The sequence below is a fragment of the Vombatus ursinus genome, unplaced genomic scaffold, assembly GCF_900497805.2.
Source record: "Vombatus ursinus unplaced genomic scaffold, bare-nosed wombat genome assembly UNPS02000749.1, whole genome shotgun sequence".
NCBI lineage: Eukaryota > Metazoa > Chordata > Mammalia > Diprotodontia > Vombatidae > Vombatus > Vombatus ursinus.
The window spans coordinates 25,012,522-25,032,166 of NW_020940527.1; positions in this window are offsets into that span (position 1 = coordinate 25,012,522).

Below are 19,645 nucleotides of genomic sequence, written 5' to 3' on the forward strand. Positions count from 1 at the left end.
GAAGGGGCTACTGACAGAGAAGCCTGACCCCAAAGAAAAAAGGAGAGAATACTGGCACAGGAGCATGGTGGAGAAATCCAGAGGCAGGCTTGCAGCTAGGTGAGAAATGAAGATATGGCTGGCCTGGATTGCTCTCCTTAAATGGAGGTGTGAAGATGACTTTCAGTGGAAAGTCTGGACCCTATGCATCTTACTACTTTCTGGTTAACAATAATAATAACTACTAATAGCACTTACTATGTGCCAAGCACTTTACAAAAATCTCATTTTTATCCCCGGGGCAATCCTGGGGTAGAGGGGGAAGAGGTGTTACTGTTATTCCCATTTTACATATGAAGAAACTAAGGTTAAATGACTTGCCCAGGGTCACACAACTGGTGTCTAAGGTCAATTTTGAACTCAGGTCTTGCTCTCTCCAGAGTGCTCTGTCCACTGCACCAATCAGCTGCCTCAGTGGTTGTATCATTAATCCAAGCTGTTTCTATTGCCTTCTCTTTCTTCCTTTTAATTTCTTCCCCCTCCACACTTCAGGCATTTAAAATTAAGGGCTTTCCCTTGTTTGAGGCAACATATGACTAGTAAACAGCAATTAGGTGGTGCCATAGTGTCCAGAGCACTGGGCCTGGAGTCAGGAAGACTCATCTTCCTGGGTTCAAATCTGGCCTCAGACACTTACTAGCTGCATGACACTGGGCAAGTCACTTAATCCTGCTTGCCCCAGTTCCCTCATCTGTAAAACGAGCTGGAGAAGGAAATGGCAAAACACTCCAGTATCTTTGCCAAGAAAACTCCAAATGAGGTCGCAATGAGTCAGACACACCTGAAAAATGACTGAACCAGAACAACAATAACTAATGAAAGGACTACTGCTTTTATCATTATTGGCTGGTTTGCTTTTTCTATGGAAACCTCTAAGTCCCAAAAGAGTAGTTGCAATAGTACTTCCGATCCCAAATAGCATTTCATCTGTACTTATGTTCTATAGTCATGACACTGGCCTCAAGCATGAGGCCATTTGGCTATGTGGTTTCAATGCTGCTGCTTAATATGGGGGGGGTGGGGAGGAGAGAGAGAGAGAGAGAGAGAGAGAGAGAGAGAAAGAGAGAGAGAGAGAGAGAGAGAGATGTCACTATATAAATTATCCAGCAAAGGAGTACAGTATCTGATTTGCCCAACAAGTGAGGCTCTATTTAAACTACTAGACCATTAGCCTTGTAAATGACATTCTCTGGTGTGAGAAAACCTCTCAAGAGGCTGCAGTGTCTCTGGGGGCCAACTGAGGGCATTCATCCTACAAATAAATGCCTGGGCTACTTCCCTCTGAAACAAGCCCATGCTGAAGAGGGAGCAGGAAAGCTCTGATTCCTCAATGGCCAGGTCTTAAATTAATCTGAGGGATGAAATAGAATGCTGTTGAAAATATTAAATCTGTTCTCTACCTATTGCAGAGCCTCCAGTCTCATCTGTGGATTCTTCTTTTCTAGGTTTGTTGCCCAATGCATTCATAGATTAAGAAACTTAATATGCTACAATTGCCTAATCAATTTGCTTAGATTGAAGTGAAAAAGGAAATTAGATAGAACATTCCTATATGGAGGCATTTATCTCTAACCTCCTCCTAGTCCTTCTCCCAGTTGCTCTCCCAGATCTTTGGCTACAGACATAGGAAATTCCAACCACACTCAAGCATGGTTCATCGGAAAAGAATAGGAAAGGAGTGTCCATTCCTTGTCTCAGAATCATGAACTAAAAGAAAAGGGAAAGCAGGGAATACGATGAGGAGGTTCCACACCCAAATGGAAATCAGTTTCCCCAGTTCACTAGCCCCATGGGTGTCCAGTAGCTGGCAGGCTCAGAACGTTTGGATCTTTTCTTCTCACAGCTGCACTAGCTCTCCCTGGGTCATTATCTCTGCTCCTAGGGGCTTTCAGCTCCATCTTAGCTCTAAGGGCAGAACATCTCCCAGCTCAGCTGGATTCTAGATGCCTTTCTCTCTTGGTACCATCACTGGCTGTGGTCTTTGTGCCTAATCCATGTGGTTGCTTGGTTACAGGCTAAATACTTCCATTTCTCTCCTAGGAGTCAAAATAGCAAAGGCATTGGAGGGGAGACAGGGAGAAGTGTTTAGATAGTGTCCCTTTAACTAGATGAGTGACTTTTGTGTGCAGAAGGTTGTGTACAATCCTTGATAAAGGGGTTGAATAAATGATTTTTCTTTCCTGTGATTGTCTGAAAAAACCTCAAATAGTGATTTTTTTTCCAAGTGCCAGGATCATCATTAATTGCTCCCTCCCTCTCTCTGTCTTCTCTTTCTTCCTCCCTTCCTCCCTCTCCCTGTCTGTCTCTCTTCCCCCCTTTCTTTCTCTTATTTCCCTTCTCCTCTCCTTCCCTCCCTTTCTCCCCACTACTTTCCTTGCCTCCCTCTCCCTTCTCTTCTCTTCCTTTTGTTTTGCTCCCCTCCCTTTCCCTTTCCTCTACTTTTCCCTTTTCCTCCCCTCCTTTCTCCTTCTCTCCTCCCTTTCTCCTCTTCTTACTTACCAACCCTACTCTACACTACCCTGCCTTACCTACCCTCTCTCTCCCACCCCCTTAATCTTCCCTATCTCTCCTGGTGCCCATGAAGAAACAATTCAGAGACATAAATGAGGTGAGAAGGGAAAGAGAGGGTCCAGGTTACAAAGTCACTTGTGAACGTACCATATGATGCTTTTAAATTGTGAGCTACCTGAGGGCAGGGCTAGTGCCTTCTGTATCTTTGCATTCCCTACCTCCTCTCCCCAAGGACCTGGCACAATGCTCTGCAAGCAATAGCCATTTAATGAACATTTGCTGAATTGAATTGCAGAAAGTCAGAAAAGAAGGGAAAGAAAGAAATATGAATTTGTCCCTTCTCCCAAAACACCCATCTCATTCTGAGGAGATTGACTCTGAAGAACGGCAGTGTTCAGGGCTAACTAAGACCAGTGAGGGGTGCTGGGGTGCTGGAGGCTAACTGGGAAGGTGACCATGTTTCTTTCCCCCCCCCACTCATTTGGCCTCCACCCTGCCCAAAGCCCTCCTCTGGACTCTTGCTAGACTAATAGCCTATCCCCTGATCTCCCTCAGTCCAGCCTCTCACCCTTCTAACCCTCCTCATAGTTAATATTCAAAGGTCTGGGTCTAACTATGTCACTTCACTCCCCTGTACAGAAGGGGAGGTTTAGTGGCTCCTTACTGCCTCTAGATGAAATTCAAGTTCCTCAGCCTGGCTTTTATGGCCCCCCACAACTGACCTGTACCTTAATCTTGCATAACTCCGCTCTAAAGCCACTCCATTCCAGCCAAACTAAACTACAAAGTGTTCTCTCAAACTGCAATACACACTGCTTCTTTTTGTATCCCCATCACTTAGCACAGTGCCCGGCACATACTAGGCACTTAATAAAAGTTTATTGCCTGATGGTTTCCTGGACTCAGTAGCCCTTCTCCTACCTTGGTGCATTCACTGAAGTTGTTGCCCGTATCTGGAAGGTCTAGCCTCCTCTTCACTAGCTCCCCTCAAAGAAAGGCAACATGGCCAAATGGAAGGATCGGGGGAATGAGAATGCAAGGACTTGAGTTCAAAACCCGGTCCTGCCATTTCTTGTCTAACCTTAGGCAAGTTACTTTAATCTTTCTAGGCCTCAGTTTCCTCAGCTGTAAAATCAGGAAAGGAGATTAGATGATCTCTAAAGTCTCTCCCAGAAACCTATGCTTCTTATTTTCCCTCAAGGCTCAGTTAAGATGCTACTTGCTTCTCAAAGCCTTCCCTGATCCTTCTTATTTCTTCTTAATGCTCTTCAAGGTATTTTGTATTTATTTATACTACACATGTTATATTGGTGGCCCTCATTAGACTAAAAGCTCCCTGTTTCCTTTTTAATCTTTGTATTCCTAAAGCCTAGCACTGTAGCTAGCACATAGTAGGTGCTTAATAAATTTATTTGTTGAATTTAATTTAATGGAATGACCATTTCCAAGGTTTCTCCTCAATAAGTAGACCTTGGGTTTCCTGAATTTACCACAAGTCATTAACATGATTAGGGAGGGGCTGTGGCTTTAAAAAAAATCTGAGTACCCAGGTCTGTTGGAGGAAATATTCAAATTTCCCATAAAATCTCAAGAATTTGGTTTTTGGTGTTTTACTGCTCTTTATAATCATGGTCAATAAAGTCTAATAAATGGGCACATATTTGTTAGCTTAAAAAAAAAACCCAACCCTGACCATCTCTGGTTGCTGAAAGCTCTCTCATAAGGTAGTATGGGAACACACACGAGCAAAACATTTTGGGGAAAACAATAACTCACTCCCTCCCCCTGGAGCCTATGTCCTATTCCTTCCCAGAGGTTCCCAAAGTAGGCGATACCGCATCCCCTGGGAAGTGCTGGAAAGGCTGGAATGATCCAGGGGGGTGGTAGTAGCCTCTGGTGCAATGGGAGGGGGCATTGAATACAATTAAGGGAGCAGTGGAAGCATAGGAAGAGAAGAGAAGAAAATTTTGAAAAACAATTCATATATATTTCATCTGCTGTGTAACAGAGGTAAAGTTGTAGTGATTACATTATTTTCCAAATAAACACACAAAATGCAAGTTATAACTGATGAGTGATCAAATCTGCCAATAAATCTTAACAAGCAAGTGTTGGCAGGTGAGTGTATCATGAATTGTGGTGAAGTCCAGCATGCATTGGCAGAAATATGTGCATGTAATGATTTGTTTACAATACGATACTATATAGTTACATGATGCAATATTGCATCATCAAAATTTCAATAAAGGAAAAAACTCACGAATTTACAATAAATTATTAAATTTAAGATGTATCATTTCAAAAAATATTTTAAAATGATGCAAATTTTTAAAAAAACTGTTAAAGGATTAAAGATTTTCAAGGAGGTGCTGAGCAATTTTTTTAAAGGGAGGCCAAATAAGTTTGGGAACCTCTGATCTGGATTGTAAACCCTTTGAAGACAGGGAACTTTTATACTTTGTATCCCCAGCAGCGTCTTCATTATTATCATCTTGATTTTCCAGTTGATGAAAATGTGAGAAATGTACATGTGGATAAGGGGGCCTCTAATCAAATGGACACCCCCAGGTCACTTGGTGGAATTACAGGGTTCTCATACACTGAGTAGCCCTGGTACAAGATGTAATAGATTTAGGGCACATCACTTTCAGAGCTTGAGTGGTTCATTTGCATATAAAAAATCAGGAACTGTGGTTAAGGATTGGCAGAGACAATGGACTCATCCCTTGGTGGAGATAGATTTGCTGAGAATTTAAAAACTGGGGACCTGCTCTGTTAGAGTATAAAGTGAGCTTTGAAGAACAAATTCACTGTTCACTTTTACCCTTATACCTCTTAGAGAAGGCAGCAAGGATGGGGAGGATTTCTCTCTCCCCACTTTCCCTCATTGTCCACCAGAAACATATTAATTACACTGTCCCATGGAACAGGAGTGGAGTCAACTTGAGGCTGGATCCTAGAACTAGAGTCCTACTCAAAAGATAGTAGGTTCCACATCTGAGACTCTGGCTGGTCCTATGTTAAGGGTTCTGTTGATAGAAGTACCTTTAGCCAGGGTTTTAACTGAGCCCAAATCTGGAAATGGGGGAGTCATGGCCAATCATAAGAGCAACACAGCTTACCCGGGAGCAAAACCAGTGGTCCAGCAGAGAGAGGAGAATGAGGGGGGTGGACCTGGCAAACGAGAGGTGTGAATTGCCTTGGTCACATGTGTTCCCTACAAGTACCAGCTTTACAGGTAGGTATACACTCTTCCTATTGACTCTTGTGTAGTTATGGGAAAGTGTATTCCAAGTTTATGAAAGAAAGTGTTGTTACTTCTCTTACTTGTTAACAGTAAATAACTGCTTTGAGCTAATTGTGGCTTCTGGATAATAATACATAGGTAAACACTGATGGGGGCTTGTGAGCTTTAGCTTTAGGAGTACTGTCCCACAGAATATGCTGAACCTGGGTTGGTATGCCCTGGGGTACCCAAGCTTCAAATGAAATTTGAGGGATAGCCCATGGGGTCACAACACAAGTCAATGATAAAAACTGTGCAACATACCTTTGCAGGCTGTAAAAATTTAGTACCTAACAATACCTAGAAAGATGTAATCATTGGGCCCAAATTATACAGCAGAAGCTTTCTATCCTTCACAAACTAAAATTCTCAAATGCATGTGATCTTACCAATTGGGAGGTCCAGCCAAAGATGTGACTCCTATCTGTATCTTCTGAAGAGTTCACTAATGAGGGTCTACACAGTGTGCTGGAGGCATCTCTTTATTTCCCCACATCTTTCATGATTTTCCTTCTTGTGAGGGTACCAATGTCCCTAAATACAGGAAGACTTTTAACACATTAAAAACAATTAATCAAATAAGGTCAATTAATTAAAAGGAAACAGTACGTTAGAGAATGTGATTTCTAATTGGATGAAAGATGAGGGACTTTCCAAGTTGGGAAGGGAAGAATGAACAGGTACAATTCCTGAATTCAAAAAAGGAGGTGCCCCACTCCCCACAAGTGTGTGTAAACAATCAAAGGAACAGGGGAATAATAACTGATTGATCAGTATGGGATCCAGTTTTCATATAAGACATATGGGTTGTTTGAGATGTACACTTGAGAGAAAACTTGCATCAGTCTTTGAATTTGCCTGGGTTTCTGATCAGTATAACCTAGGTCTTCGGTTAAGGGTCTCTAAGCAGCAGATAGAGGTTGTCTTACTTCTCAGTCATACAGGGATAGGTTCAAATAACATAATAAGGTTTTCTCCCAGTTCCAACCTTTCCTCAATTATCTGTTTGAGCCTGCACCCATCCGCCATATGTCCATTGCCCTCTTTGTTAGTTCTTTGAAGGGAGTTCATGTGTTCCGTGTCTCACTGCCATATAGTATCACTGATTAAATCTTAGTATTGAAAAGATAGGTTTCTGCTTCTGTGAGGAGCTTTGCAATTTCCCGAAGTAATCTAGCTTGCTACCTTCTTCTTATTTGACTCTAGGCCCAACTCCTGCTAACTGTCCCAGATACACATTCTGTTGGACAAGCTCTACAGTGCCCACTTAAATTCATGTTGAAATCTGGGCAACAGACATTTTTCATTCATTTGGTCTTTCCTGTGTGGGTGGACAGGCCTAATTCCTTTGAGTGATTACAGATTTCTTCCAGGAGGTTCTGCAGTGTTCAGAGGTTCATGGAAATCAAAACAGTATCATCTGCCAACAAGAGCATCTGAAGGACCTTACCATTCATGGGGAATCATTTTTTGACCTGGATTCTGCACTGGATCTCCAAGGTCAGAATTAATTTTTTAAAAAGAAGAAAGAAGAAAATGAGAAAAAGAAATGGCATACACTGGAAACTACCTAACCCTGAATTATTTAAAGAAGCCATTGAAAATAAAAAATGGAAAATAGACAAGAAAAATGACACTGACGACAACTCTAATAATTTCATGCAGAAGTTTAACAAATGTAAACTAATTGCACAACAAAGAGGCCACAATTGCCCAGAAAGTGCGTTGGTCAGCAATATCTGATATTCTTGCCAAATGGTGAGAAATAGCTGCCAAAGGCAACCAATACTGGGTCAGAATATAAATTTTTTTGTAAAACTCTTACAAAAGAAATATGATGGATGGTCATGAGTAATATTGTCTCATAAACCAGAGAGAAGCAGTGGAGGATAAAACCAGTATAAAGAAAACTTCACAAGGTATCCAACGAAGCAATGTCAACTGAAGGGCATCCAAGAAAGAAAATAGGAGAACTACAGAGAGCAGAAAAATGGAAAATATCTGCAGAAACCATTTTAACAAACTGTTTTCTCCATGAAGGATGGTGAAAACATTTTGTTTGGACCCAATATCACAGTCCCAGGTGTGTTTATAGAAGGAGAAGAAGTAGCAACATGGACAACAAAGGTAGGAAAAGATTGGACCAAGCGCATTAGAAGGGATCTGTGCTGGGAATGGTGCAATTTTGAGAGCATTGAGGAACTGATTTATAAGATATTGGAAGGAGAAGATGCAAAAAATTCCAAAAAACCAAGAAAATGTCACTAACTACTGACCTATATGCCTATCTATAGAAAATCTTCCTAGGGCCATCGGTATACAAAATGAGGGCATACTTAAAAGTATTAAGAGAGGGCAAGTAGGCTTTCACAAGCACCAGCCAACAATGGGCCACATCTTGAATATTTTGCAATTAACTGAAAGACACAGAGAATAGAAGATACTTGTGCTTATTGCTTGTTAATTATGAAAAAAAAATTTGATTTGGTAGAACAAAACACTGCCTTATAAGGCTCTGTTTGTATTTTAAAATTTATTCATTTTTTCAATTCACAAGCATTTATTTTCTCTCCCAAATTCCCCCATTACAGGTTCTTGTACAAGTAGGTGTTTCCCATTCACACATCTAGATCATTCGTGATTCCTTGGAAGATGAAACAACAGAAACAACTCTGTTCAATGAACCTCTGATAATAAACATCAAGCTTGACATAAAACAAGGAGATGTACACTTGCCAAAGGTAATTGCCACTGTGATGGAGAAGATCCAGGACAGAGTTCATAAACTAACAGATGACAAGTCTCAGGACTACAAATCCAAACCCCAAAATTCAATGAACAAACTGTCCTGGAATTGGAGCATCATTGCAGACAAAACTGTTGTCCACAATTGCCCGAGCATAACACTGGCCCATAAAATTGTAAAAACAACGTTTTAAAAATAGATATCAGCATAGAAAACACTCATAATCTCCAAAGTACATAGCATTAAAAAACTCTCAAAAAATAGAGACCTAGAGGACGAAATCAAAGCCATGTAGAGAGACCATAAAGTACACATCATTCCCTAGCAATAATGGAGGTGGCCCAAAGTTGTTTTTGGTGAGCTTACAGCCCAGTACTGTTGTTATTCAATTACAAAAAGCAATAGTCTACCAAACATTAAATGTAAAAGAAGAGTAAGAGGGTTGTGATATGTTGAAGGGTGATTTCTATTTGAACTCCATTGAATATATGAGGATACAGATATTAATAGCTTACATTTACATTCATTATCTCATTGCATCCTTACCACAAACCTGCAGAGTGGATATGCAGAAAAATATTAGTAAATTGATTAGTGATTAAGATTAAATATTGATAGATGCCTTTCAAATATAACCTTTCAATCATAGAACACTAGAGCTAAGAAGGGACTAGAAAAATAAAAGAATTACTGACATCAAGTATGTTTAGGCTGGAGAAAAGGAGATGGAGGACCAGGAGAGCTGGGTTTAAGTACTTGAAGCCTGTCCTGTAACGGAAGGATTAGATTTGTTCTGCTTGGCCCCAGAGGAGAGAACCAGGAGCAATGAGTGGAAAGCACAAAGAAGCCCACTTGCTTGATGTTAGGAAAAACTTTCCAACAGTGAGAATGCTCCAAAAGTACAATGGCTTGCTTGGATTCCCTTTCCTTGCATGTCTTCAGTAAGGGCTGGCTGATTACTTGGCGGGTACATTGTAGTGGGGTCTGCTTTGGGTATGGGTGGGACTGCTTTGGGTATGGGTTGGACTGCATGGCCAAGGAGGTCCCTTCCAACTCTCAAATTCTGTGATTCTGTGAAGGGCTCGGTTGAAACTGAACAATCATCCACCTTCCCAGAGAGCCGATCTGGTCCTCATTTTACAAAAGGACCCTCTTTCATCTCCTCACATCTGCTGAACTTTCTTTTGTTTTCCCAGAGACTGCTACTATTCTGCTCTTCTTGGTTTAACCAATCTATCCTGTCCCTGCTGGCTCCACCTGACTTCTAATCGGGGTAGTCTGTAAGACCTGGATGCCATATTCTGTCACTTTACTAGACTTTTACCCATAGGTATGACCTGTAGTGCTCAATATGCCCATCCTCAACTTTGGGTACCTGCCAGCATCTATTTCCTCAGGCTAAAGAGTCAAAATGGGGGGAGGGAGGAATCACAGACCCATGCAGACCTAACCTACTACCAATTCCTGCTGTCTAATTTCAACAGGCCATTGATGCTATTGACAATTCTTCTATTCTTGCCACACGCTCCCCACAATGACAGTTCTGAACTTTTTCCCATACCTTTAAGCCTTCAGTTGCGTTCCCCATCTCCCCCATTCTCTGGTTGACTGTGTCTCCTGCTTCTCTAAGAAAATTAAGGTCCTCTCTTGGATACCCCTTTTCTTCCCCCTTCTTTATCCATCCTTGGTGCCTTCCCTCTATGATCAGGAGAGAACAAAATCCTCATCCACTCCAAGGCTAAATTGAATGTGAATTCCTAAGCTCTTGGGCCCCATCACTGTCTGCCTCTTTTGGAACCCTAACCCCACAGAAATGATGCCACCTCACCATTTTCTTCACTGCATGAAGACGCTGCCTCCAAAAACATGAGCTGATATCCCTTCTCTGAGAAGAGCTTTCACGTCTCTTCCTCCCCAAGACAGACTGCATCAGCTCTCTGCCTCGCCTTCTTCAACCTGTAGCTTTCTCATAACAATGAAAAAAGCATTTATTAAGCCCCCAATAAGGGATACAAACACGACCATCTCTGCAGTTCTAATGAACGAAGCCAACCAAGGAGGGGTCACCTGCCAGTCAGCTGGAAAGTCCCCACGGTCCTTAGGGTGCAGCATCAAGGAAAGAGGACGATCCATCTTATTTTACATTATTTCCACTGATAAAACTGGATCAGCTTCTGATGTTGAGCTGTTTAACAGGATCCAAGACTTGGGTGGCAAAAACTCAATTTTCTGGGTCTTTAGAAGCTGTGACTGCCAAAGGGGCAGAGGCTGTAGCTTCTGCAGATGCAGTTGCCAGGTCACATTCCACAAGGGTTGATTTCCTGAATGATGGCTTCAGGAGCTGGAATGGATACAGGACTGCGGAAGGGAAGGAGGGCCGTGGTGCTGCTATGCCAAGGCTCTTGGGCTTAGAGTCCTGGGCTGTCTCCATGTGGGTCTGAGGGAAGGTGTTGGCGGTGGTTTGACTCACCTGGTCCATGCCACCTCTTGTCTCTCCTTTGAGGATGTTGCTCTTTGCTAGCTGCCATTCTGTCCAGGCTAAAGATCATGGCTGGCCAGCGCTGCTTTCACTAATACCCCGGTCTCTTAACCTTCTGCTGGGCTGCCACCCGAACCTGGCCCACTGCCACCATCTGTTTTCTTGGTTGCTGTGCCAGGCCGAAGATCACAGAACCATGCAAACTTGAACTTGGCACATTTCAAATTCATGCTGCCTATCTCTCGTTGAGCACTCGAGGCTGCTTAATAATCCTTTTACTTCTCTCAGCTATTTCATAGTTAACTTCCCACACTCCCCCAGGGCCTTAGTTTATGCCATTCACACCACCTGCAATGCATTCCCGCCCCCCAGTTCACCCCCTCCACTACTCAAATCCTAACCATCTTTTGGAATTGGCTTCATGCCAGTCCAGCTCTGCACCCTATTATAGACCACTTCGGGTTCTACCAGCTCACAGGGCCAATGGACTTGGGCCAGCCCTATCTTTATCAGTTCTGTTGTGCATGGGGAGGCAAGTGTACAGTAGGGGACTTAGAGTCAAAAAGCCCAGCTCGGCCACAGTGAGAGGTAATGAAGGCCTAAGCTAGAATTGCTGGGGTGAGGATGGAAAGGAGATGATGGATGTAAAGAATATTACTTTATTAGAATTGACAGGACTGGGTAATTGGTTGGATGCTGGGGAGGGAGTGGTGGGGACCACTGAGATAGAGAACCAGAAATGGCTGATGTTTTAAGTCTGGTGATTGGGGCAGTGACTTTGTCATTAAAGAAGAGATTAGATTAAGATTTAATAAGCACTTACTATGTGCCAGGCATTGTGCTAAACACTGAACAAGTTCCTGCCCTCAAGGAGCTTCTATTCTAACGGGGGAAGACAAGGCAGAAGAATGAGCAGAGAAGCCAAGGTGTGGTGTGGTATGGTGTATTGGTGGGGGGGAGCAGGGGAGGTGTGCGGGTAGGTAGGTACTCTGTAGGTGGAGCAAGGTAGAAAAGGAGTCCAGACAGTCAGGAGCTGAGCCGGGTTAGAGGTGAACATAACTCTTGTGGGATTTCTTGAAAGTGAAGTTCAAAAGACAAACTCACAAATGAGAGAAAGAAATTGCAGGGATGGAGGCATCTCCAGGTGAGAAGTGGGGCAGGTAAAAGATGAAATGACTGAGGAAACAAAGGTTCTTGCTTCTGAGCACATCAATTTATCAAGCAATACATGGCAATTGCATAATAAAAGGAGAGCAGGCTTCCTGAGCTTTACTACTGGACCCAAAATACAGGGGGAGACAGACTTTTATGCATTAAAGTCAATTAATCATCTAAGACCAATTAATTAAAAGAAAACAATGAACCAGGATACAAAATTAGGTAATCTGATTTCTAATTGGAGAAAAGATCAGGGACTTTCCAAGTTGGGAGGGGGAGAGCAGACAGGTGTAATTCCCTGAAATCAGAAAAAGTGTGTCTGTATTCAAGCAAAGGAAAATGGAAACAATAACTGATTGATCAGTACAGGGTCAGTTTTCAGATAAGACCAAGGGGCTGCTTGAGAGGCATCAATCTTTGGATCTGACCAGGTTTCTGGTCAGCATAACCTAAGTCCTTGGTTAATGATCTCTAAGCAGTCATAGAAGATATTCCGCTTCCCAGTCACACAGGAATAGGTTTAAACAGTGCAATGAAGTTTCCCATCATTGAATTAAGTTTTCTCACAAGACAGAAATTGAACTAGATCTGTCCCTGAATAAAAAGGAAAGTCAGCTAGCTCTAGAATTGAATCACAAGATGGAGTCAATGGGGTTGACTAAACTCCCACTGCCACTTGCTGTTCTAATCCCCTCTGAAGGCCACTGGAATGGGGGGCGGGGAAGGTGAAGAGAAGTTGATTTGAAGTGGTAGGAATTAACCAGATAGAGATGTCTAGATGACTTTTACGAGGGACAAATAGCATACTCTGCAACTTATATTTGACCACAAATGCTATTTTAGAAGTGCTAACATAATCATAAGCCGGGGATAAGTGTACTGACATCATAGAGTACCAGGGAGGGACTGTTGCTATGTACTCTGCCCTGGTTCCACCATATCTAGAGTGTTGAATTCGGTTCTGGGGACCACCTGTTAGGAAGGCCATTGATAAACCGATGAGTGTCCTCAGAGGGTTAATGAGGGTAACGGAGGGGCACAGGGTCATGTCACAGGAGAATCAGCTGAGGAAATGGGATCTTTCGCCTGGAGATGAGAAGGCTTGAACAGCAGGACATGGTACTTGTCTTCAAGCCTTTGAAGCATTGTTAATATGGCAAAGGAATCAGGTTTGTTCTTCTAGGCACAGAGTACAGAGCCATGAACAAAGGGTGGACGTTATAGAGAGGGACACACACGGCTTGATGTAAGGAAAAATGTCCCGCTGGGTAGACCTATCTAGTAGATGGTTTGAGTTGCCTGGGCAGCTAGGTGGCACAGAGACGGAGTGCTGGGCATCAAATCTGGCCTCAGACACTTACTAGCTGTGTGACCCTGAGCAAGTCACTTACCTCCCAGGATTGTTGTGAGCATCAAATAAGAGAATAATTGTAAAGCACTTAGTGCAGTGCCTGGCACATAGTAGGCATTGAATAAATGTGAGTTCCCTTCAACTAGTTGGTAGTGGAATTGCCCTCCAAGCAAAGGCTGTGTGACACGTTGTCAGGTGTGTGATGGAGGGGTTTCTTCTCGGGATTCAGGTTAGACCAGATGGCTCCTGAGTCCCCTCCCGGGGATGTGATTCTATAACTGATTGATCAGCTCTTTGACCATGGGGAAGCCGTGTTCCTGCTTGGACCCTCAGTTTCCTCATCTGTAAAATGGGAATAATAATGCCTGATGCACTTCCCTCACACAGCCACTGAAACCAAAAGATCACACACCTAAAGCACTTCTGCAGATAGCGATTATTATCATTGTTCTTGTTACTATTATCCTAACTTCCCCATAAAGACTCCCCCGGCCGCACCCCCCCCCCGCCCCCCCCCCCCCGCCCCACCCCCCCCCCCCCCCCCCCGTGAGCCTTGTCCCTCTGAACTCGAGCTGCTCATTTGGAAGAATTGATGCGCAATTAATTCCGCATTTACCACCTGGGGATATCTCTTAGATTGAACTAGACATCTCACAGAAAGGTCTTCTCTATCTACCTAGACCATAAGTTCTACGAGAACAGACTAAGTGCTGTGAAAAAAAAAATACACAGAAGAATACAACATAGCAACTGCCTTTGCAGAGTTTATATTCAATCAAGCAACAAGTATTTGCAGGAATAAGGTGGTGCATCGGATAGTGACCTGGTCCAGGAGCCAGGAAGACCTGAGTTCAAATGTGATCTCAGATACTTACTATCTGGGTAAGTCTGCACAAGACACTTAATCTCTGTCTGCCTCAGTTTCCTTGTCTGTTAAGATCCTAGGATTGTTGTAAGGATAAAATGGGATGATGTTTGTAAGGTATTTTGCAAACCTTAGAGCACTATAGAAATGCTAGCTTTTAGTTTTATTTGCTTTTATTTATTAAGTACTTGATAGCATTATGCTAAGTAGTGAGGATACAACCATAAAACTGAGACAGGCCCTGCCCTGAAGACACAGTGCATTTTAGAGGAGGCAGCAGCATATGTACCTCCAAGCAGATGCTACATATATAAAGAGTAGAAGCAATGTCCTTTATGGGGAGAGGGATCTAGCAACTGGGGGGAAGGTGGAGCTGGAGAGGTCTCAGGCAAGAGGTGGACCCCACTGAACTCTGAAGGATGTGAGGACTTCTAAGAGGTGGAGAGAAGGAGGGTATGCATTCCAGGTATGGAGGACAGCTGATGCAAAGATGTGGAAGAGGGAGATGGAGAGTTGTATGTGAGGAACAGGAAGAAGGCCAACATATTTGGATTCTACAGTGAGTGAACAAAGTGTAGAGATGCCGTGAAAAGGCCAGAAATCTAAGGCAGGCCCAGGTCGTGAAGACCTTTGAATAACAATGGAGGAGTCTGTATTTTACCCTAGAAGAGATAGGAAGTCATTGAAAGTAGGGTAGCTTAACATTTTTTTATGTCCTGGAGCCCTAGGGCGCTCTGGTGAAGCCTATGAACCCTTCTTCTGAAGAATGTTTTTAAATGAATCAACTAAAGAACATAGGATTACAAATGTACCCAATTACACATTGAAATAAGCATGTAATATATTTTTTCCATCCAAGTTCCTGAGGAGGAAAGAGGTGGGGGGGGTTGTCTGTGGATTCCAGGTTAAAAACCCTGACGCTGAAGTTTTCAATGCATTTCAATTCCTGAACAACAAACATCAGTGAAGATTTCAGGCCCTGTGCCTTAGGCAGTAAGGACCCAAAATCAAATATCAAAACTGTCCTTTCCCTTAAGGAACTTACACTGGGCGGAAATTGGGAGAGGAGGGGGTAGTGTTGGACACATAATGTATAAACATAAATAAGTCAATAAAAATACATAAAAAGCCCAAACAAAATCATTTGGGGAGGGGAAGCTCAAAACTTGGTGAATTGGCACTTTCCTTGAGGGGAATTCTTCCTCTCTTTCTCCTACAAAATCAAGGGGTTGGATGGATGACTTCTAATGCCCCCTTCCTAACTTCAGCATTAACTCCTTCTAGCATTCGGTGCTTACGGAGGTCGCTACTCTCTTTCCTTTGTTACCATCCTAGTCCAGGCTCCCACCCGAGCATGCCCGGATCAGAAGATCTCGGATTTAGGGCTGGAAGGGACCTTAGAAGTCACTTAACCCATCCCCCTCATTTTACAGATCAGGAAACTGAGTCTCAGAGAGGTTGTAACTTCTCCACAGTCACACAGGTAGGAAGCAGTGTAGCTGGGATTTAATCCCACTCTATGAAAACAGCTTCCCAGCTGGTCTCACTGATATCCATCTTTCTTTTTCAGTCTATCCTGCACATCATGGCCAGATCCATCTCCTTGAAACACCATTTTCAACATCAATTCCACAACATCAACAAAAAAAAGTATTAAATACCTACTGTATTCAGAGCCCTGTGCTAAGTTTCGGAGGAGATAATGAATTATCTTAAAATCTCCTTTACTATAGTCTCATAAAAGGGCTACATATAACACAAATGTTAGCAAAAGTCTAAGGATGAAGGACCTCAGCCAGAGACATGCACCAGAGATAAGAGGCAAGGGATTCACTCATACCTGGTATGGGTAAGTGTAGCTATTTAAATCAACCTTCCATTGCTTATAGTTTACAGCATAGTACAATGACTGATTTACTCAGGTCGACAGGCACCTAGCTGATGCAGTGGATAGAGCACCAAACCTGGAGTCAGGAAAACCTCAGTTTAAATCTGGTCTCAGACACTTACCAACTGTGTGACCCTGGGCAAGTCACTTAACCCCTACATGCCTGAGTTCCTCATCTGTAAAATGCAAACACTGGAGAAGAAAATGGCAAACCACTTCAGTGTCTTTGCCCCAAAATGGGGTCATAAAAAAGTCGGACACAACTGAACAACACCAACACCCTGGTTAAACCAGCTGAGGAGCAGATAAGGCTCCAGGAAACTTGAGTCAACTGGGCCATGAAGGACTGGTTTTTGCTTCCTGTCCCCCTTAGTGTAATATGTGGTCTTAGCTGGTTTATTTCCAGGAAGTGCTTATGGGGAGAGTTAGTATATTCCTGAGTGTCTTATATGGTTTGGGATCAGATCCTGCCATTCTTTGAAGGCAGGGAAGAAGAAATGCTACACGTGGTGATGAAATAGTGCCCAGATTTTGCTTGAGAACCATATATCTGACCCTCCTCGACTCAGCTCGATTCCCAATGACTAGTAACAATTTTCCCAGCAGCCAGCATCTCATGGAATCATAGATTTAAAGAGGCCATCTTGTCCAATCCCTTCATTTTACATTTGGCAAAACTGAGGCGTAGGGAAGTTAAGAGACGTTCCATCTGACTGGTCTCACATGAAAGCTTCTGTGGGAAATTGGAGACAGCTTCCTTCTCCATATCCTTACATTCAAACTGGAGCTTCAAAAAGGAGCCTGAGTGATTTTGTCGATAGGAATCCTCAGGAAAGATGGGGAGGTATATACACACAACCTGACTTTGTATATCAGTTTGGCAGGAAGAGCTAATTTCAGCGTATAGATTTGATAAGTGGAATAATTCTCGGACTCATATTTGCTTTTCCTTCTGCATGACGTCAATGCCAGCACCCTCCAGATTTGTAAATAGTTTTTAATGCGATTGGAACAGAACTGACTTTTTCTATTTTATTTAACGAAATTGACACTTGAGTGCATATATGTAAGAACCAAGTAAAAGTAGTTTGCAAGTCAAAACAACAAGAAAGGGTTGTACAAGAAGTAAGCGCATGAGGTGGGATTTGACTAGAAATCCTCTGAGACTCCCAGAGCACATGTTCTTTCTATTGTACTAGGATGTATACACAGATAACCATGGTGCAAAATAAACTAGGCAAGGGTAGGAGAGTTGTAAACAAAGTGCTCTGTGAGTACTGACGAAGGGCTATTTGCAACGGGGCCATCCAAGAAGGTTCGGCCTGAAGATGCAGTGTTTAAACTGAGTCCTGAAGGATCCAGGAATCTCACAGAGGGGTGCTACTGTGGAGAAGGACACTCCTGGTCCAGGGAACTTGGAGAGCCAAGACGCAGAGGCAGGAAAGTGTGTAGGCTGAATGAAGAAAAAGCATTTATTAGGTGCTGCCGGGGTTATAAATGCAGAAGTAAGAGAAGCTTTCACTTTAGTTAGGGGTGACAAGATGCGTGAGGGGTTCCTGGTCAGGGAAAGGTATTTTTGTTTGGGAAGTTGTAGCAATAGTAAGTAGAGCCCTAGAGATAAAGGCTGCAACTGCTATTTCATCGGTATAGGAAATTCCCAGAGGAAGAAATTCCTTCTACCATGCAGGTTGGCACCTCTTCCTCGATTATTGACTTAAGGAATTGCTTTAGAATAGAGGTGTCAAAGATGCCTCCCCTCCCCCAGCCAGCAACATTCCCTAGTGCCATTGAACTAGATTAAAATGGAATTGGGAAATATTTAGCCAAACAAACAAAACTATAATAGGACATAGATAATGTTAACCTGCGGTTTTCTTAGAACTCAAGTTTTTAAAAAATGAATGTTAAAAATGGTTTTTAAATGTAATTGGAAAAAAAGAAAATGCACAGTTTTTAAAATGTGTTTTTCCAGTCAATATACGACATGCAGGGATCCTTATGCTTCATTTAGCGGCCCCTGTTTCAGTCTGAGTTTGTCACCACTGGTCTAGAGCATCGACAGGTGAGGGACCTTGCCCAGGAACACACAGCCAGTGTGTCGGAAGTGGCACGATTCTCAACACATGTCTATTGTCACATGTTGATTTGGCTGCTATTCGCAGAGCAAAGGATACAAACGGTCTAGTTTACTTGAAGCTTTGAAGCAGACCATGGAAGGCCTTGAATGCCAGGACCAGGAGTCTGAACTCTATTGAGCAGGCGATGGGAGGCTACTCCACGCCCCCTTGCTCCAAAGCCCTCAGTAATCGCTCACTGAGCCCCGTATCTGGGGCTCTCGAGTCCCGTGGAGGTCACCTCTTCTCCTGTTTCCGGTGTTCCCAGAAACTCCGGGCTACACCCCCCACCCCAGCTCAAAAGCACCCCACCCTCCAGGCCCTGGGGTGGGGGGGGGGGGACGTATTTTTAGGACTTGACTGCACAGAGAATGATTGGCAGCCGGTGGCTTCGGTGTTTCCAAGTCGCCCGGTGTTGTTCCTGGCTCAGCATTAGAAGTGGCTGGGGATGAGGGCAGGCAGGAACAGCATACCTGGCATGCCGGCCACAGCTGCCTCAGTGTCCCAGGAGCCTCTCCAAACAGCAGCTGACCCAGGTTTGGAAGCATTTTTTCCTGTTGACTCATTTCAGGGACATGCTGCAGGAATATTTCACTTCCAACTGGGGTGGGGCAGGGTTACAGACAGGACAGAGAGGCTATAGACATGGATGAGGGGTCTGGGAGAGGGGGAGAGGATGCTGACAGAGATTAAAGTCAAGGTTCTAAGAGGATGGGGGGGGCTCACCTAAGGTGGAGAGAGGTCCAGGCCCTGTTCTGGGGCTCAGGAAGGAAGTAGACGGGCTGGGGTCATTTTTTCCATTTTATGGATGAGAATACTGAGAGGAAATATGTGTCTCAAAGTCACATAGTGAATTAGTGGCAAAAAAAAATGGAATTAAGATTTGGGTGGATAAGGATGTAAATCCTTCCACTGATTCCCCTTGACCTAGGGAAAGAGCCTCAGTTTCCCCATGAGGTGAGAAAGAAAGGACCTGGGGTGGGGTATGAAGAAGGATATAAATGTGACATGGGCTCAACAAATGTTTTCTATTAATGGTGAGGACTAAGTCTATACTTCCCACCTCTGAGGCAGGACCACAGCTAAACCATGTCACACAAATCCCTTTTTTAAAGCCCCTTTCAAACTCCAGCAGGATTTCACAACCTTTAAGTAATCTGTTCCAATATTTGACAAACTCGGCTGCCAGGAAATGCTTCCCTCTATCT